At 36.9% G+C, this 18188-nt stretch overlaps 1 protein-coding gene across 2 annotated transcripts in view; it reads left to right on the top strand.

Annotated features, from left to right (window-relative positions):
• ZFYVE9 (zinc finger FYVE-type containing 9) overlaps positions 1-18188 on the top strand; it is a 270755-nt gene that overhangs the window by 38499 nt on the left and 214068 nt on the right. The gene's annotated exons all lie outside the window — the stretch shown is intronic.

The raw sequence follows: 18188 nt of genomic DNA, 5'->3' as shown, positions 1-18188 counted from the left end.
CCTGCTACTTTGCTGTACTCATTTATTAGCTCTAGTAGTTTTGTTGTGGATTTTTCCGGGTTTTCGACGTATAGTATCATATCATCTGCAAACAGTGATAGTTTTACTTCTTCCTTTCCAATTTTGATGCCTTGTATTTCTTTTTCTTGTCTAATTGCTCTGGCTAGAACCTCCAACACAATGTTGAATAATAGTGGTGATAGTGGACATCCTTGTCTTGTTCCTGATCTTAGGGGGAAAGTTTTCAATTTTTCCCCATTGAGGATGATATTAGCTGTGGGTTTTTCATATATTCCCTCTATCATTTTAAGGAAGTTCCCTTGTATTCCTATCTTTTGAAGTGTTTTCAACAGGAAAGGGTGTTGAATCTTGTCGAATGCCTTCTCTACATCAATTGAGATGATCATGTGATTTTTCTGCTTTGATTTGTTGATATGGTGTATTACATTAATTGATTTTCTTATGTTGAACCATCCTTGCATACCTGGGATGAATCCTACTTGGTCATGATGTATAATTCTTTTAATGTGTTGTTGGATACGATTTGCTAGAATTTTATTGAGGATTTTTGCATCTGTATTCATTAGAGAGATTGGTCTGTAGTTTTCTTTTTTTGTAATATCTTTGCCTGGTTTTGGTATGAGGGTGATGTTGGCTTCATAGAATGAATTAGGTAGTTTTCCCTCCACTTCGATTTTTTTGAAGAGTTTGAAGAGAATTGGTACTAATTCTTTCTGGAACGTTTGGTAGAATTCACATGTGAAGCCATCTGGTCCTGGACTTTTCTTTTTAGGAAGCTTTTGAATGACTAATTCAATTTCTTTACTTGTGATTGGTTTGTTGAGGTCATCTATGTCTTCTTGAGTCAAAGTTGGTTGTTCATGTCTTTCCAGGAACCCGTCCATTTCCTCTAAATTGTTGTATTTATTAGCGTAAAGTTGTTCATAGTATCCTGTTATTACCTCCTTTATTTCTGTGAGGTCAGTAGTTATGTCTCCTCTTCCATTTCTGATCTTATTTATTTGCATCCTCTCTCTTCTTCTTTTTGTCAATCTTGCTAAGGGCCCATCAATCTTATTGATTTTCTCATAGAACCAACTTCTGGCCTTATTGATTTTCTCTATTGTTTTCATGTTTTCAATTTCATTTATTTGTGCTCTAATCTTTGTTATTTCTTTCCTTTTGCTTGCTTTGGGGTTAGCTTGCTGTTCTTTCTCCAGTTCTTCCAAATGGATAGTTAATTCCTGAATTTTTGCCTTTTCTTCTTTTCTGATATAGGCATTTAGAGCAATAAATTTCCCTCTTAGCACTGCCTTTGCTGCGTCCCATAAGTTTTGATATGTTGTGTTTTCATTTTCATTCGCCTCGAGGTATTTGCTAATTTCTCTTGCAATTTCTTCTTTGATCCAGTCGTTGTTTAGGAATGTGTTGTTGAGCCTCCACGTATTTGTGAATTTTCTGGCACTCTGCCTATTATTGATTTCCAACATCATTCCTTTATGGTCCGAGAAAGTGTTGTGTAAGATTTCAATCTTTTTAAATTTGTTGAGACTTGCTTTGTGACCCAGCATATGGTCTATCTTTGAGAATGATCCATGAGCACTTGAGAAAAAGGTGTATCCTGCTGTTGTGGGATGTAATGTCCTATAAATGTCTATTAAGTCTAGTTCATTTATAGTAATATTCAGATTCTCTATTTCTTTGTTGATCCTCTGTCTAGATGTTCTGTCCCTTGATGAGAGTGGTGAGTTGAAGTCTCCAACTATTATGGTATATGAGTCTATTTCCCTTTTCAGTGTTTGCAGTATATTCCTCACGTATTTTGGGGCATTCTGATTCGGTGCGTAAATATTTATGATTGTTATGTCTTCTTGTTTAATTGTTCCTTTTATTAGTATATAGTGTCCTTCTTTGTCTCTTTTAACTGTTTTACATTTGAAGTCTAATTTGTTGGATATTAGTATAGCCACTCCTGCTCTTTTCTGGTTGTTATTTGCATGAAATATCTTTTCCCAACCTTTCACTTTCAACCTATGTTTATCTTTGGGTCTAAGATGTGTTTCCTGTAGACAGCATATCGAAGGATCCTGTTTTTTAATCCATTCTGCCAATCTATGTCTTTTGATTGGGGAATTCAGTCCATTGACATTTAGTGTTATTACTGTTTGGATAATATTTTCCTCTAACATTTTGCCTTTTGTATTATATATATCATATCTGACTTTCCTTCTTTCTACACTCTTTTCCATATCTCTCTCTTCTGTCTTTTTGTATCTGACTCTAGTGCTCCCTTTAGTATTTCTTGCAGAGCTGGTCTCTTGGTCACAAATTCTTTCAGTGACTTTTTGTCTGAGAATGTTTTAATTTCTCCCTCATTTTTGAAGGATAATTTTGCTGGATATAAGAGTCTTGGTTGGCAGTTTTTCTCTTTTAGTATTTTAAATATATCATCCCACTGTCTTCTAGCTTCCATGGTTTCTGCTGAGAAATCTACACAAAGTCTTATTGGGTTTCCCTTGTATGTAATGGATTGTTTTTCTCTTGCTGCTTTCAAGATCTTCTCTTTCTCTTTGACCTCTGACATTCTAACTAGTAAGTGTCTTGGAGAACGCCTATTTGGGTCTAATCTCTTTGGGGTGCGCTGCACTTCTTGGATCTGTAATTTTAGGTCTTTCATAAGAGTTGGGAAATTTTCAGTGATAATTTCTTCCATTAGTTTTTCTCCTCCTTTTCCCTTCTCTTCTCCTTCTGGGACACCCACAACACGTATATTTGTGCGGTTCATATTGTCCTTGAGTTCCCTGATACCCTGTTCAAATATTTCCATTCTTTTCCCTATAGTTTCTGATTCTTTTTGGAATTCAGATGTTCCATCCTCCAAATCACTAATTCTATCATCTGTCTCTTTAAATCTATCATTGTAGCTATCCATTATTTTTTCTATGTTTGCTACTTTATCCTTCACTTCCATAAGTTCTGCGATTTGTTTTTTCAGTTTTTCTATTTCTTCTTTATGTTCAGCCCATGTCCTCTTCATGTCCTCCCTCAATTTATCGATTTCATTTTTGAAGAGGTTTTCCATTTCTGTTCGTATATTCAGCATTAGTTGTCTCAGCTCTTGTGTCTCATTTGAGCTATTGGTTTGTTCCTTTGACTGAGCCATATTCTCAATCTTTTGAGCGTGGACAGTTATCTTCTGCTGCTGGCGTCTGGGCATTTATTCAGATTTCTCTTGGTGTTGGACCCAGCAAGCTTGTAATATTTTTCTGTGAAATCTCTGGGTTCTGTTTTTCTTATCCTGCCCAGTAGGTGGCGCTCGTGGCACACGTTTGTCTGCGGGTCCTACCAGTAAAAGGTGCTGTGGGACCTTAAACTTTGGAAAACTCTCGCCGTCCTGGGGGTTCGCTAGCCGAAGTGGCTTGAGCCGGCCCGGGGTCCGAACGCAGGGAGGGTGTCCGAACGCAGGGAGGGTTGCTGGTCGCCGCAGCCAGGGAAAGAGCCCGTCCGAATTTCCTAGTCGGCCCTGGGCAACAAGCGTGGCGGGAGGGCGCCAGCGGCAGCGGCCCGCCCGAGAGAGTGCACGTTCCCCGGGAGTCACGGGGTCACCGTTCTCCGCGGCCTGGGGGTTTCCGATCCAATTCTCTCAGTTGGTCCGGGGGCTGCGCGTGGTGTGGGCGCCAGTCACCTTGGTTTCAGGGGACCACCTCTCCAATTCTCCCAGCCGGCCCGGGAAGGGGGAAGGGAGTAATTCCGGCCGCTTGCCACCCCGCCCGGTAAGGCCCGCGCGCCTCGGCGATCTCACCCGAGCTGCTTCTCTCAGCCAGCCAGCCGTTCCAGGATGGGGTACGCTGTCTTTTTTATCTCTGTTGTGACTTTGGGAGCTTTCTGTATCGTTTCTACTCCCCTAGTAGGTGTCCTGGAGAAGAAACTAAGATCCGCGCGTCTTACTAAGCCGCCATCTTCCTGAAAGCCATCAACCTAGTTTTTAAATTCTGGGTATTCTTGTACAGTGTCAGCTATGAGCTCTAATTTGGCATATTTTACTGTACATTACTGGCCAGTGGACCTTAAGTACCATGTTGCAAAAATATTCAGCCAGTGAACACTCTGTCATCCTATTCTGAGTATGCTTGAGGTTGAAATACAAATTTTAGAGTGGTTCTGTTAAGGAGTCTTGAAGGAAATAGTAGAGAGTTCAAGAGAGTAAGGATGAATAAATTACTAAGATTGGTAACTTGAAAGTCATCACAGACACAATGAAGCCTGGGAGGATTGATTAATTATTGTAGAGCATTTAATGGGAGAAATTGAATGTTATAGCAGTGTTTATTAATTTGTGGATTTACAAAGTCTCAGCATCTATTCATTAAACAATATTTATTTACTACCTGCTAGGTACTTTAAGTGCTGGCAGTACTTTGGTGAGCAAAACAGTCATGGAACCTGTTGTCATATAGCTGATATTCTACAGTGTTACAAAAATATTGTAAAGTTGTAAGATCTGTGCAAGAAACCAGATCTGTGGAATAAAAGGATGGCTTCACTGAGGAATTGAGCTTTAATCTGAGACCTGAAGGATGAATGAGTTTATTAGCTAGAAGGAGAGAGTAGGAAGAAACGAGTGGGAAAGAGCCATCTAAGGAGAGGAAACAGTGTAAATAGAAGACCAGAGGTGGGAAGGCATATGATACTCTTAAGTGTTGATGGAGAGAAGCGGGCAAGAGGGAGAGTGGCATAAGAATAAGGTGGAAAGTAGGCAGGAGTTAAATTATGCAGGGTCTTATAAGGTATATAGTAAGGAATTTTTTATTTTAAGTGCTATTCAAAGCAATTGAAGGGTTGAAAATAGAAGATTGAGTAGAGTATAGAAAATCAATTTTTCCAAGTAGAAAAATCACTTGATTAGCTCTTTTAAAAGATCACTTTAACTGTTGGGTGAAGAATGCTTTGGGGGAGGAGGTGGCACAAGCAGGTATGAGGAAATCATTGAAGCGATTATTACAGTAATCAATGTGTGAGGGGTAGTGGTGGTTTGGACCATGGTAGTGGCAGTAGAAAAAAATAAATGGGTTTTCACTGATTTTAGGAGAGGATTGAATATAGGTGGCGAGCATCATGGAGTGGGAAGGATAGAAACTGATTATGGCATGAACATCTGTGGATGAGGATACAGGGAACAGAGAAGAAGCAGCATTGATTAGTATGGGAGTAGATGTACATGTTGAGTTTGAGATGTATGTGAGACATGAGACATTGAGTAGACTCTCCGTTATATAGATTTTGAACTCAGAAAGAGGTCTGAAGTGGAGAAAAAAAAAATAGGACATGTTAAAAGATGATGTTTGAATGGATAGAAATCTCTCGGAAAATAATGTAAATCAAGGAAAGAAGAGGACTGCATACAGAACTTTTGAGGAATTTCAACATTTAAGATTGGGTAGAAGAAGAGGAATCAGGGATGAAGATGAAAGGGAGATGTCAAAGAAGTAGGAGAAAATCAGTTTGTAGTGTTACGTAAGTCACGGAAGAACAGTTTTATAAAGGAGGAAAGTATAATCTACTGTAATTGAATGGTGCTAACATGTCATATGAAATTAGGACCAAAAATGTCCTAATTGGTTAAAAACCTAATTGGATTTAATATGAAGTTGTTAGTGACTTGCACAAGAGTGGTGGGGGAAGAAACTAAAAAGAGTGGGGACAGAGTGGGTGGTGAAGAGGAAATATTGAGAGAGGACAATGAGAAAATAGCCCTTTTGAATGTGAATGATTTACTGATATTTGACATCCTGTAGATAAGGCAGGTAGAACTATAGCACTGGTATTAGGAGTGAGAGGTGGAAGACAGAGAAATCTGAGAGTCATTCACATGGTTATGGTAGATAAATACTTAAGAAGAAAAAGGAGCCAAAGATAGAAATGGGAGAGCTCTTAGGCTTTTTTAGATTGCCATTAAATACCTTGGTAGCATTCACAATGCAAGTCATTTACACTTGTACTTTATTCATACAACTCAATTATCACAAGTTTTTACTGAGACCATTCAGGTTATACTCCTCTCCTGAAATTTGACACGGTTAAAAGTAAGATTTATATCTCACAGAAAGTTAAGACAGGAGCCTACACAGTACCTAAGTTTACAGTAAGTATTAAGGTATACAATTTTATGAACTACCAATTTGACTAGTTTTTCAATATTTGGTTCTTTATGTATGATAAATATATATTCTTATATATTTGTAAATATATATACATACAACAGTTTTATATATACTCTTGTTATTACTCTTGTTGTACACAATTTTTGGTATACAAAATATAATTTGAAACATAAGACCTCCCTTTTGCTCCCATAGCAAATGAATTTATATTTTATTATCCACTTGTGGGTCATAGGATTTCAGGGTTAGCATTTGGTCTTTGAAATTTTAGGTATTCCATTGAGGTTGAAACTGTGGTGTTAACAACATAGCTCAGTCCTGAGACCAAAGAATACATCTGGCACAGAATTTGGCATAGTTTATTAGGAATTAAGGAAAGGAGAAGATCTTCCACTGTGGTATCCAGCTGTGGAAAATGAAGGTTAGTGCTCCTCAACCTTTTAAGCTAGAGGACAGCTTATAAGGGTTTAGGACAAAGAAATTTCATAGGGTGTGACAACAGACTTTCACCAGGGTCTTGTGACACAAGTGTTTGGGAGTTTGTTACCAGCAGTGATAGGGGAGGGGAGTTTCAATGCCTTGTTTATGATAGCATTTGTTTATTCTTTCCCACTTGTGGAGGTCTGTCCAGTCCATGTAGGCAGCTAGGTGCAATGACCTGCTCTCAATATGGAGGGGAATGCTTTCAAAATAGAGGGGAATCCCATGCCCTGGATCCCCACATGTGATTATAATGTTATATCAATTTCTATCATACGATATATTTGTTAAGGCTTTTATTGCAAGTTAAATCAACCCACTGGAGCTAGTTAAGAAAAAAGAATTTTATAAGAATAAAATCCAAAGACGGGGATAGCAACTGTATCTCAAGAATAGTGTAGAAAGGTCTGTGATTCATCCAGCTTGGATCAGGAGCTCACACCAATCCAATAAAACTGGCTAGATAGTTAGGTTTCCTGTGAACATTGGATTTTTTAAGAACTTATTTTATTGTATGTTATAGCATTTATACAAAGCAAAGAAAGAAAGAAAAAACAATAGTTTTCAAAGCACTCTTCATCAAATAGTTACAGGACAGATCCCAGAGTTTGTCATGGGCTACCATACCAACATCTCAGATTTTTCCTTCTAGCTACTCTAGAACATTGGAGGTGAAGGAATAAATATTTTTTTTTATCATCACAATCAACTTTTTTTCATGAAAAATAACATATATACAAAAAAGCAATAAATTTTAAAGGACAGCGCACCAGTTAGTTGTAGAAAAGATTTCAGAGTTTGGTATGGGTTACAGTTCCACAATTTTAGGTTTTTCCTTCTAGCTGCTCTAAGATACTGGAGACTAATGGAAAATATCAATATACTGATTCAGCAATCATACTCATTTGTTAAACCCTACCTTCTCTGTATAAGCCCACCATCATCTTTGATCTTTTTCCCACTCTTTAGGGATATTTGGACTACACCCACTTGAACATTGCATTTTATCTTGTGATAAAAATCTATGTATGTGTATGGGGTGGGCGAGGATGGGGTGCAGTTTGAGAATACTGATGGCAAAGATAATCCACAAGATATCTGCTACCTAGAAATTAGAGATATGGACTTGGGCTAATATAGTGTTACTGGTTCAGAGATGGACACGTAATCTATATGCTGCTTTAGGGATGTTGTAATTTGAATAGCTTCTGACCACATATCATACATATACAAGTTTGTTATTTGGTCTTGAATTTTTCCTTATTACTTAGACTTGGGAATTTTACATGCTTCTTATTTTAGTGCTGATCTTGAACCAATTGCTATTCTACAGATTTCAATACATATGTGTATTTGATAAATCTGTTATTATCATGTTTTCTAATATTTGTTAAGCTATTGTACCCTTTCTTTAGTGTGTACTAAGTGAAAACAGCAACCTTGTTCTTTATAGCTCTTGACAGAGAATTCAGTGTTTGTGAAAAATGCCAGATTGATAGCCTAGAAATTAAAGTCATCTGTGAATGTGGGATAGCGACAATGTCAGCCTCCCAGAACCTGTTTTCTTACTTTTGTCTTGATCTGCAGGAATAAAACTCCTTGAAGATTATGACAGTTCTTTCTTCTACCGCTATGAGTGAGGGTGTTTAGATTCAAGTGATGTCTTTTTAGGATCAAATGTACTTAGGCTCTTCAGAAAGCTGGTCAGGTTACTTTTTTTGTTTCTGTTTTTTTTTTTTTTTCCGGATTTGAATCATCACTTAAGACCAGTGGTCCTTATGGATTTTTTAATTGTGCAGGAAAACCAGTCTGCTGGTTGCTTTCATGGTTCAAATCACACATTATCTTTCTATTTTAATTCTTTCACACAGCTTGCTTTAAAAAAAAAACCTTTTGGAATAATTTCAAGCTTATAGGACAGTTGCAAAAAAATACAAACCCCATATAAAGAATTCTAACATACCTCCATCACCTTAAATATCTAGATCTACCAATTTTAACATTTAACCACCTTTTGCATATCATTCACTATCTATCTATGTATTTATCTATCATCTATCTATTTTCTGAACATTTGAGAGCAGGTTACATGCCTCATACCCCTTGAACACTATAACTTTCCTTTTGATGATAGATAATGGTAGCTACTATTTATTGAGCATTTATATATCAGGTCTATGCATATAAACACATTCTTCATCATTAAAAATATGCTGAAAAGTTTAGTTTTCATATAAAGAAACAGATTTTAGAGAGGTTAGGTAACTTGCTTAAAGTTATAATAACTGTTCAGCCTTAGAGCATAAATTCACACTTGGATCTGTCAGATTCCCTGGATCTGCCAGTGTTCATTCCACCAAGCTTTACTGACTATTCTTTCCAGGTGTTCATTTGAATTAAACACGAAACAGGGAGGAGGTTTATTACAGATTGATAATGATTGATTTGAAATTCCAGTCTCAGTTTTGCCAAATATTCTGTTGTAGTCACAGAAACTCTTGAATCATTCTTATTTTTCTTTCTTTAAAGGTATCATCAAACTAATAGGAGATCTCTGAAGATTTGTGATTGTGGCTGGGAAACCTTGTTAAAACATTACTGAAGTTTGAATTGTTCTTCAGTATACAAACCAATAATTATATATTGACATTATAAACTTTGAAATGGTATATATATTAAAGTCTCAGTTCTTCAGGATCCTCTGGAAAAATTTCCTAGGTGGAAATGCTTTGAAAGTAAATCCTTCAGTTATTTTAATTCATTCATTCGTATTTCATACATATTACACATGGTTAGTGAGCACTTTGTGCCAGATCTTGTACTATGTGCCAGGGATACAATGATAAATATGACAGATGCAGTTACTAACATGAAAAACTGTAATAGCCTGGAAGAGAAAGACAGTTTAAAAAGCAGTTGTAATTCAGTATGGTAAGTGCTATGATAGGGGAAGTAAAAGGTTTAAGAGAAAGAAGGGGTATCCGTCCCAGACCTAGATCAGAAGGGCTTCATAGAAGAGGTGATAAGTAGAGTAAGATGAGAAGGATACTAGTGTTAATCGAGTAATAGTGTCAGGGGGCAGGTGTTAGAGAGTATTTCATACTTAAGTAACATTTGGAAAGCCTTTTTTAAAAATAGCAGTTTTATGGAGATATAATGTATAAACCATGAAATTCACTCTTGTAAAGTACACAATACTGTGGCTTTTATTGTATTCACAAATTTGTGCAATCATACCACTATCTAATTTTAGTATATTTTCATCACCCTAAAAAGAAATCCTGTAACCATTAGCAGTCACTCCTCATTTCCCCCTCCTCCCAGCCTCCTGGCAACCATTAGTCTGGTTTCTATCTCTCTGGATTTGTCTATCTGGACATTATTAATATAAATGGATCCATACAATGTGTGGTCTTTTGTGACGGGCTTATTTCACTTAGCATAATGTTTTCAAGGTTCACCTATGTTGTAGGATGTATCAATGTAAAGGCCTGTTCTGAGGAATGGAGGTGGACAACATGGAGAATTGAAAGTTCAGTTGATCAGCATGACTCATGCATAGAGTAAAAGAATAGAGAGAAGGTGTAACATTACAGAAGTAAAGAGAAACCAAATCAAACAGAGCCTTATTAGCTATATTATGGAAATATGAACTTTATCCTAAGGGCATTTGGATTCCAGTGAATGGTGTTAAGTATGGAAATGATGTAATCAGGTTTGTGTTTTATATTTGTGTAGAGAATAGGCAAGATGGGTACGGAAAGGGAGACTAGTAAGGAATTTTGCAAAAATCTGGACAGCAGAAAGATTTTTATGGTGTGGGATGTGATAGTGGAAACAGTGGGTGCCTTTGAGTGATTTAAAAGGCAGGATTGACAAGACTTGGTGTTAGATTGAATATATAGGGGGAGTAGAAGAGTGTAATAATTAGTCTGGCTCTCAGGTTTCTGGGTTGTGAGCCAGGTGGATAATGATGCTTAGAATCAGATTAAGGCACTGGCTATTCAAGCGAATTCCTGGGTTGCCAATCTGTAAAGAGTCCTAGAAAGGCAATGACATGGGGGAAAATGCATTTATCAGAACTCTTTATTTATTAATAAAGTACCATGTGGTTTAGTGGAAAACTTTGATAAGCTACTATAAATGAAGAGGTAAGACTCCTTCCCTTACCTAGGTGCTTATTTGAATAACATTAGGTGTTTCTTTTTTTTTTTTTTAAATGAAATATAACATAAATACAAAAACAATAAATTTCAAAGTACATTGTAACAAGTAGTTGTAGAACAGATTTCAGAGTTTGGTATGGGTTAATGTTCCACAATTTTAGATTTTTCTTTTCTAGCTGCTCCAAGACATGGGAGACAAAAGGAATACAAATAAAATGATCAGTAGTCATAGGTGTTTCTTAAAATGTACTCAAAGAAACCGGATTCCCAGTGCCTACCCATGCAAAAAAAAAAAGAAAAAAAAACCATTAGCAAAATAAAAACACGAAACAAACAAAAGGAAATGATCTGTAAAGCTAATGTATAAAAGCAGATTGGTCAACATTGCCGGGGCCTATCCCCTTTCACCCCTCTTTTCTTGTGAGAGTGTTGTCACATGCACTCTACCTGCTTACTGCGAAAAAAATGGGAGGGGGAATAATCAGAAAATAAGAAAGAACTCTTGGAATCTAAAAGATGATAGCCAAAATAAAAATCAATAAAGGGGGTTGAAAATAAAGTTGAAATCTACCCCAGATGAAGTACAAAGATAAAGGGATAGAATATAGGAGATATTATTAGATGCCTATGAAGCCAACTGAAAATTGATTACACAAATTCAAATACTTGAGAAATGAATATTAAGAAATCGATAAACTTCATGTATGAGAAGATGTCGGAAGAAAAAAGTCTTTGCAGCAGCATACAAAAGAAGCTATGTAGGAATAAATATAACAGTAAATATGAACTATCTGTGAAGAAAGCTTTAGCATGTGTTTGAAGAACATGCACAAGAGAAGATGAACAATGGAAAGACCTACTATATTCTTGGATGAAATGATTCAGTATCATGAACATGTCAACTCTTCTTAATCTCAATTTAATATAATACCAATAAAACTACAATGAGGATTTTTTTTTAATAATTTTTTATTAATTAAAAAGAAATTACAAGAAAGAAACACAAACATCCGTAATATATGCTCATTCCATTCTACATATATAATCAGTAATTCACAATATCATCACATAGTTGCATATTCATCATCATGATAATTTCTGAGAACATTTGCCTCAATTCAGAAAAAGAAATAAAAAGGCAACAGAAAAATAAAATAAAAACAGAAAAAGAAAAAGAATTTTTACATACCATATTCCTTATCCCTCCCTTTCATTGATCGCTAGTATTTCAAACTGAATTTATTTTAACATTTTTTTCCTCTATTATTTATTTATTTTTTTTCCTGAATCTACTATGTGCTTTTATTTTTTTATCCAACTTTAAAAATTTTTTTAATTAATCAAAAAAAAAGAAAAGAAATTAACACAACATTTAGAAATCATTCCATTCTACACATGCACTCAGTAATTCTTAGTATCATCACATAGATGTATGATCATCATTTCTTAGTACATTTGCATCGATTTAGGAAAAGAACTAGCAAAACAGCAGAAAAAGATATAGAATGTTAATATAGAGAAGAGAATTAAAATAATAATACTAATAAAATATATATATATATAAAAAGGAAAAAGAAAAAAAACAAAAACAGAAGATACAAACAAACAAACAAACAAACAAAAAACCATATTTCAGATGCAGCTTCATTCAGTGTTCCAACATAGTTACATTACACTTAGGTATTATTGTGCTGTCCATTTTTGAGTTTTTGTATCTAGTCCTGTTGCACAGTCTGTATCCCTTCAGCTCCAATTACCCGTTATCTTACCCTGTTTCTAACTCCTGCTGGTCTCTGTTACCAATGATATATTCCAAGCTGATTCTCGAATGTCGGTTCACATCAGTGGGACCATACAGTATTTGTCCTTTAGTTTTTGGCTAGACTCACTCAGCATAATGTTCTCTAGGTCCATCCATGTTATTACAAGCTTCATAAGTTTAGTCTGTCTTAAAGCTGCATAATATTCCATCGTAGGTATATGCCACAGTTTGTTTAGCCACTCGTCTGTTGATGGACACTTTGGCTGTTTCCATCTCTTTGCAATTGTAGATAATGCTGCTATAAACACTGGTGTGCAAATGTCCGTCTGTGTCTTTGCCCTTAAGTCCTTTGAGTAGATACCTAGTAGTGGTATTGCTGGGTCGTAATCCATTCTGCCATTCTATGTCTTTTGATTGGGAAATTCAGTCCATTACCTTTTAGTGTTATTACTGTTTGGATAATATTTTCCTCTACCATTTTGGCTTCTGTATTATATATATCATATCTGATTTTCCTTCTTTCTACACTTTACTCCATACCTCTCTCTTCTGTCTTTTTGTATCTGACTCTAGTGCTCCCTTTAGTATTTCTTGCAGAACTGGTCTCTTGGTCACAAATTCTCTCAGTGACTTTTTGTCTATAAATGTTTTAATTTCTCCTTCATTTTTGAAGGACAATTTTGCTGGATATAGAAGCCTTGGTTGGAAGTTTTTCTCTTTTAGTAATTTAAATATATCATCCCACTGTCTTCTAGCTTCCATGGTTTCTGCTGAGAAATCTACACATAGTCTTATTGGGTTTCCCTTGTATGTGACAGATTGTTTTTCTCTTGCTGCTTTCAAGATCCTCTCTTTCTCTTTGACCTCTGACATTCTAACTAGTAAGTGTCTTGGAGAACGCCTATTTGGGTCTATTCTCTTTGGGGTGCGCTGCACTTCTTGGATCTGTAAATTTAGGTCTTTCATAAGAGTTGGGAAATTTTCAGTGATAATTTCTTCCATTAGTTTTTCTCCTCCTTTTCCCTTCTCTTCTCCTTCTGGGACACCCACAACACGTATATTTGTGCGCTTCATATTGTCATTCAGTTCCCTGATCCCCCGCTCAAGTTTTCCCATTCTTTTCCCTATAGTTTCTGTTTCTTTTTGGAATTCAGATGTTCCATCCTCCAGTTCACTAATTGTAGCTTCTGTCTCTTTAGATCTACCATTGTAGGTATCCATTGTTTTTTCCATTTTTTCTTCTTTGTCCTTCACTCCCATAAGTTCTGTGATTTGTTTTTTCAGATTTTCTATTTCTTCTTTTTGTTCAGCCCATGTCTTCTTCATGTCCTCCCTCAATTTATTGATTTGGTTTTTGAAGAAGTTTTCCATTTCTGTTCGTATATTCAGCATTAGTTGTCTCAGCTCCTGTATCTCATTTGAACTATTGGTTTGTTCCTTTGACTGGGCCATATCTTCAATTTTCCGATCGTCATCCATTATTTTCTGCTTGTGTCTGGGCATTTGATCAGATTTCCCTGGGTGTGGGACCCGACTGGTTGAAAGGTTTTTCTGTGAAATCTCTGGGCTGTTTTTCTTTTCCTGCCCAGTAGGTGGCACTCGTGGCGCTCATCTGTCTGCGGGCCCCACCAGTAAAAGATGCTGTGGCTCCTTTAACTGGCCAGTCCGAATCTTGCAGTCAGCCCGGGAAACCGCGCGTGGAGGGGGTGGATCGCCGGCAGCCATGGCTTGGGGGACTCCGGTCCAAATTGCCCAGCTGGCCCGAGACGCCAAGCGTGGCGGGAGGGCCCCACTATCCAACGTTCCCACTCAGACCGGGGAGCCACGTGTGTGGAGGGGACCCCAGTCGCCAGCCGCCCCGGCCGGGAAAACGCGCGCCCCTTGGCTATCTCACCACAGCGGATTCTCCCTGCCCCTTCAGCCGTTCCAGAATGGGGTACGCTGTCTTTTTGGTCTCTATTGTGGCTCCGGGAGCTGTTTCATATTGTTTCTGTTTCTTTAGTTACTTTTCTGGAGGAGGAGCTAAGACCCGCGCGTCTTACTAAGCCGCCATCTTCTCCGGAAGTCCTACAATGAGGATTTTTAAAATGCTAAACATGTCTAAAGTTTTTAAAAAGTCTGAAAAAAGAGGACTGTTGAAGGGAGGAACTAGAAGTGCAATTATGTATACACACAAATGCATATAATATATTATATAGCTGTAGTAATGGAAAGGGTATGACACAAATATTTGTGATACAAATAGAGTAACAGAATAAGGAGACAAAATAGGAAGTCCAGAATTATCAGTTAAAATACCTACAGAATTTTGGATATGTTAAAGGAGGTATTTTGTACCAGAGAGCCAAAGCTGGTCTGTTCAATGATTGTATGAATAATTAATTGTGTAGCCTTCTAGGAACAAAAAAGTTCAGTCTATAACTCATGCTTTACACAAGAATAAATTTAGGTGTACTATAGATATAAATGTGAAAAGTGTAGTATTTCAGTAGTTCTATGCTGCACGTTTTCACATTTTAACGTCTTTGACATTATGTTGTAGATTTCATTTGATGGCATCTCACAGTTACTTGTGACAGGGTGACAGTCTTGATATCCAAACTTGGTCAGAGTTGGTGTAGTGTTAGTTATTGGTGTTTTTTTTTTGTAATCTGTGTGTTGCTTAATTGCAGTTTAAAATGTCTTCAAAAATTACACTGTGATTTGGCATTGAAATGAATAGTTAGGTGTAGGATGGTACAGAAACATAGCAGTAGGCATACATTTTATGTTAGTGAAATAAATATCCGTCATTAGAAAATTAACCACAATCCAGTATTTCTTTCTATGAAGGAACAACTAAATACTTTTTAGGACCCAAGAAAGGAAAATAACTATAAGTAAATATCATGTTAAATTTTGTTACTCGGTTGCAATAGAGTGCTCTATCATATACTAAACCATGTGTGGTAGTTAGATTCACTTGTCAACTTGGCCAGGTGAGCATACCTAGTCTTGTTGCTGCGGACATAAGCCAATGATACATGAACCTCATTTGTTGCTAGTTACATCTGCAGTCGGCTAGGAGGTATGTCTGCTGCAATGAGTGATGTTTGGTTTAATTGGCTGGTGCTTAAATGAGAGAACGCAACCTAGCACAGCCTAAGCAGCTCGGCATTCCTCATCTCAGCACTTGCAGCTCAGCCCAGGCCTTTGGAGATGCAGAAAGAATTCACCCTGGGGAAAGTTGTTGGAACTCAGGGGCCTGGAGAGAAGACCAGCAGAGACCATCCTGTGCCTTCCACGTAAGAAAGAACCTCAATGGAAATCAGCTGCCTTTCCTCTGAAGAACTAACAAGATAAATCCCTTTTATTAAAAGCCAGTCCGTCTCTGGTGTGTTGCATTCTGGCAGCTAGCAAACTAGAACACCATGTAACTGAAAGCTGGAGGATTACCAAATCTATCAGATGAATAAACTTCCAAGCAGTGAGGAATTGATGTGATTGATAGATGTGTAGTACAGGATAGTTATCAAGGCATGTGTTTAACTTGGGACCCTTTTTTTTCTTACTTAGTGGTAAAATAGTGTTGTCTTATTGTTGGTTTCTTACGTTGGATTAAATACAGTAAAATAAGAAACAGGATCATCAGCTGATTGTGAGGTAGGAAAGTACCTGCTGGAGGTTTGATGAGGAAGAAATAGGTGTCAAATAGTCATCTTTGGAAAAGTATTAACTGAGGAAAATGTAGTGCGACATCATACCTCACCATCTTGTGTTTTTTTTTCTCCAGCCATATTTCAGCTGCTTGGGGGAACACATGGGAATATAATTCCAGAAGAAAAACCTATGAAATTTGGGAATGTTATATAACATTATTGAACTTACCTTCCTTATATATAACATAGCATTTGACTTTGAATCTGTATGTTTACTTTTTTTTTCCTTCAATTAGCTGGGCGTGAAGAGAACCTTACACTTACCCTATTCTCTTTTAGACCATGACTTTTCTACCCCATACAGCCCTTTCAGTCTTCTGATATGTTTAGTCCTTATTTTTGATAGATATGTCAGTTTCTTAGCATCAACAGCTCTTCTCATTTAGAATATATGTTCATATTTTTTTAAGTTCTCAGGATAGGAAGATATTTGACCAATGATTTTCATTCCATATTATTTATTGGTCTCTGGAGTGAATTTTAGACCTTTTTTCTTAATATCTTTTTTAGTAAGCCTGTCATTTTCTAGCAGATAATGGAAATGTATCTGTAATAATGTCAGGAAATTTCTTTTGGTGCTCCAATTTATCTTTAAAATTAAAGATACTTACTAGAACATCTCTAAGATACTTTTCTGCTCTGAAAATGATATGATTAGATGGTAGAAATTTTATACAGACAATATAAGATTCTTAGCCTTAGTTTTATTCTGTTTAGTTTCAATTACTAATCTTGTGCAAGGCTAAATTAGGCCCTTAAATAATTTCAAACAGTCTCTAAGCAGTTATAGAGGCATTTAAATTGAACTTCTATAACTTCATGGAGATTGTCATACATTCAGGAAAAGGAAATAACGTTTGAGAAAGCTTTGTCTGATAGTAAAGGTGAATATTGGACTAATAGAGCCATTGTTTCTTAGCAGTGAAGGGGGATTGGATTCCTAAGATACTCCAGTTGAGGGAAAAAACAGTTGTTTGGCAATAGAACTCTCAGCAGGATACTTTAAAAACTCAATTTAAGAATTCAGTGCGTAAAGCATAAAAATCACACTAATAAAGGGCATTCTTGTGAAGACACAGTTTTGTTATCTTTGAATGTTTAGAGGGTGTTCTAGTTTGCTAGCTGCCAGAATGCAATATACCAGAAACAGAATGGCTTTTAGAAAGGGGAATTTGGTAAGTTACTAGTTTACAGTTCTAAGGCCGAGAAAATGTCCCAATTAAAACAAGTCTATAGAAATGTCCAATCTAAGGCATCCAGGGAAAGATACCTTGGTTCAAAAAGGCTGATGAAATTCAGGGTTTCTCTCTCAAGTGGAAGGGCACATGGTGAACACCGTCAGAGTTTCTTATCTGGAAAGACACATGGTGAACATGGTCAGGGTTCCTCTCTCATCTGGAAGGGCACATGGTGAACACGGCATCATCTGCTAGCTTCTTCTCTTGGCTTCCTGTTTCGTGAAGCTCCCTGGGAGGCATCTGGGAGGCATTTTTCTTCTTCCTCTCCAAAGATCGCTGGCTGGTGGACTGTGCTTCTCGTGGCTATGTTGTTCTGCTGTGCTCTCTCTGAATCTCTTTTTTTCTCCAAAATGTTTCCGCTTTTATAGGACTCCAGAAACTTATCAAGACCCACCCAAATGGGTAGAGACATGTTGTCACCTAATCCAGTTTAACAACTACTCTTGATTAAATCACATCTCCGGGGAGATTATCTAATTACAGATTCAAACATACAGTATTGAATAGGGAGTATTCTACCATTATGAAATGGGATTTTGATTAAAACATGGTTTTTCTAGGGTCCATACATCCTTTCAAACCAGCACAGAGGGCCTGTTGTAATATAAAAGAAGTGATATTTTTATGAATTAACAGTTAAAATAATTGAGTAGAAAGTGCCTGTTGTTGATGTTTCTCTTTGT

This window comes from Tamandua tetradactyla, chromosome 2, assembly GCF_023851605.1.
Source record: "Tamandua tetradactyla isolate mTamTet1 chromosome 2, mTamTet1.pri, whole genome shotgun sequence".
Lineage (NCBI taxonomy): Eukaryota > Metazoa > Chordata > Mammalia > Pilosa > Myrmecophagidae > Tamandua > Tamandua tetradactyla.
The sequence above is the reverse complement of the archived record's forward strand: the minus strand, read 5'-3'. Positions and strand labels throughout refer to the sequence as shown.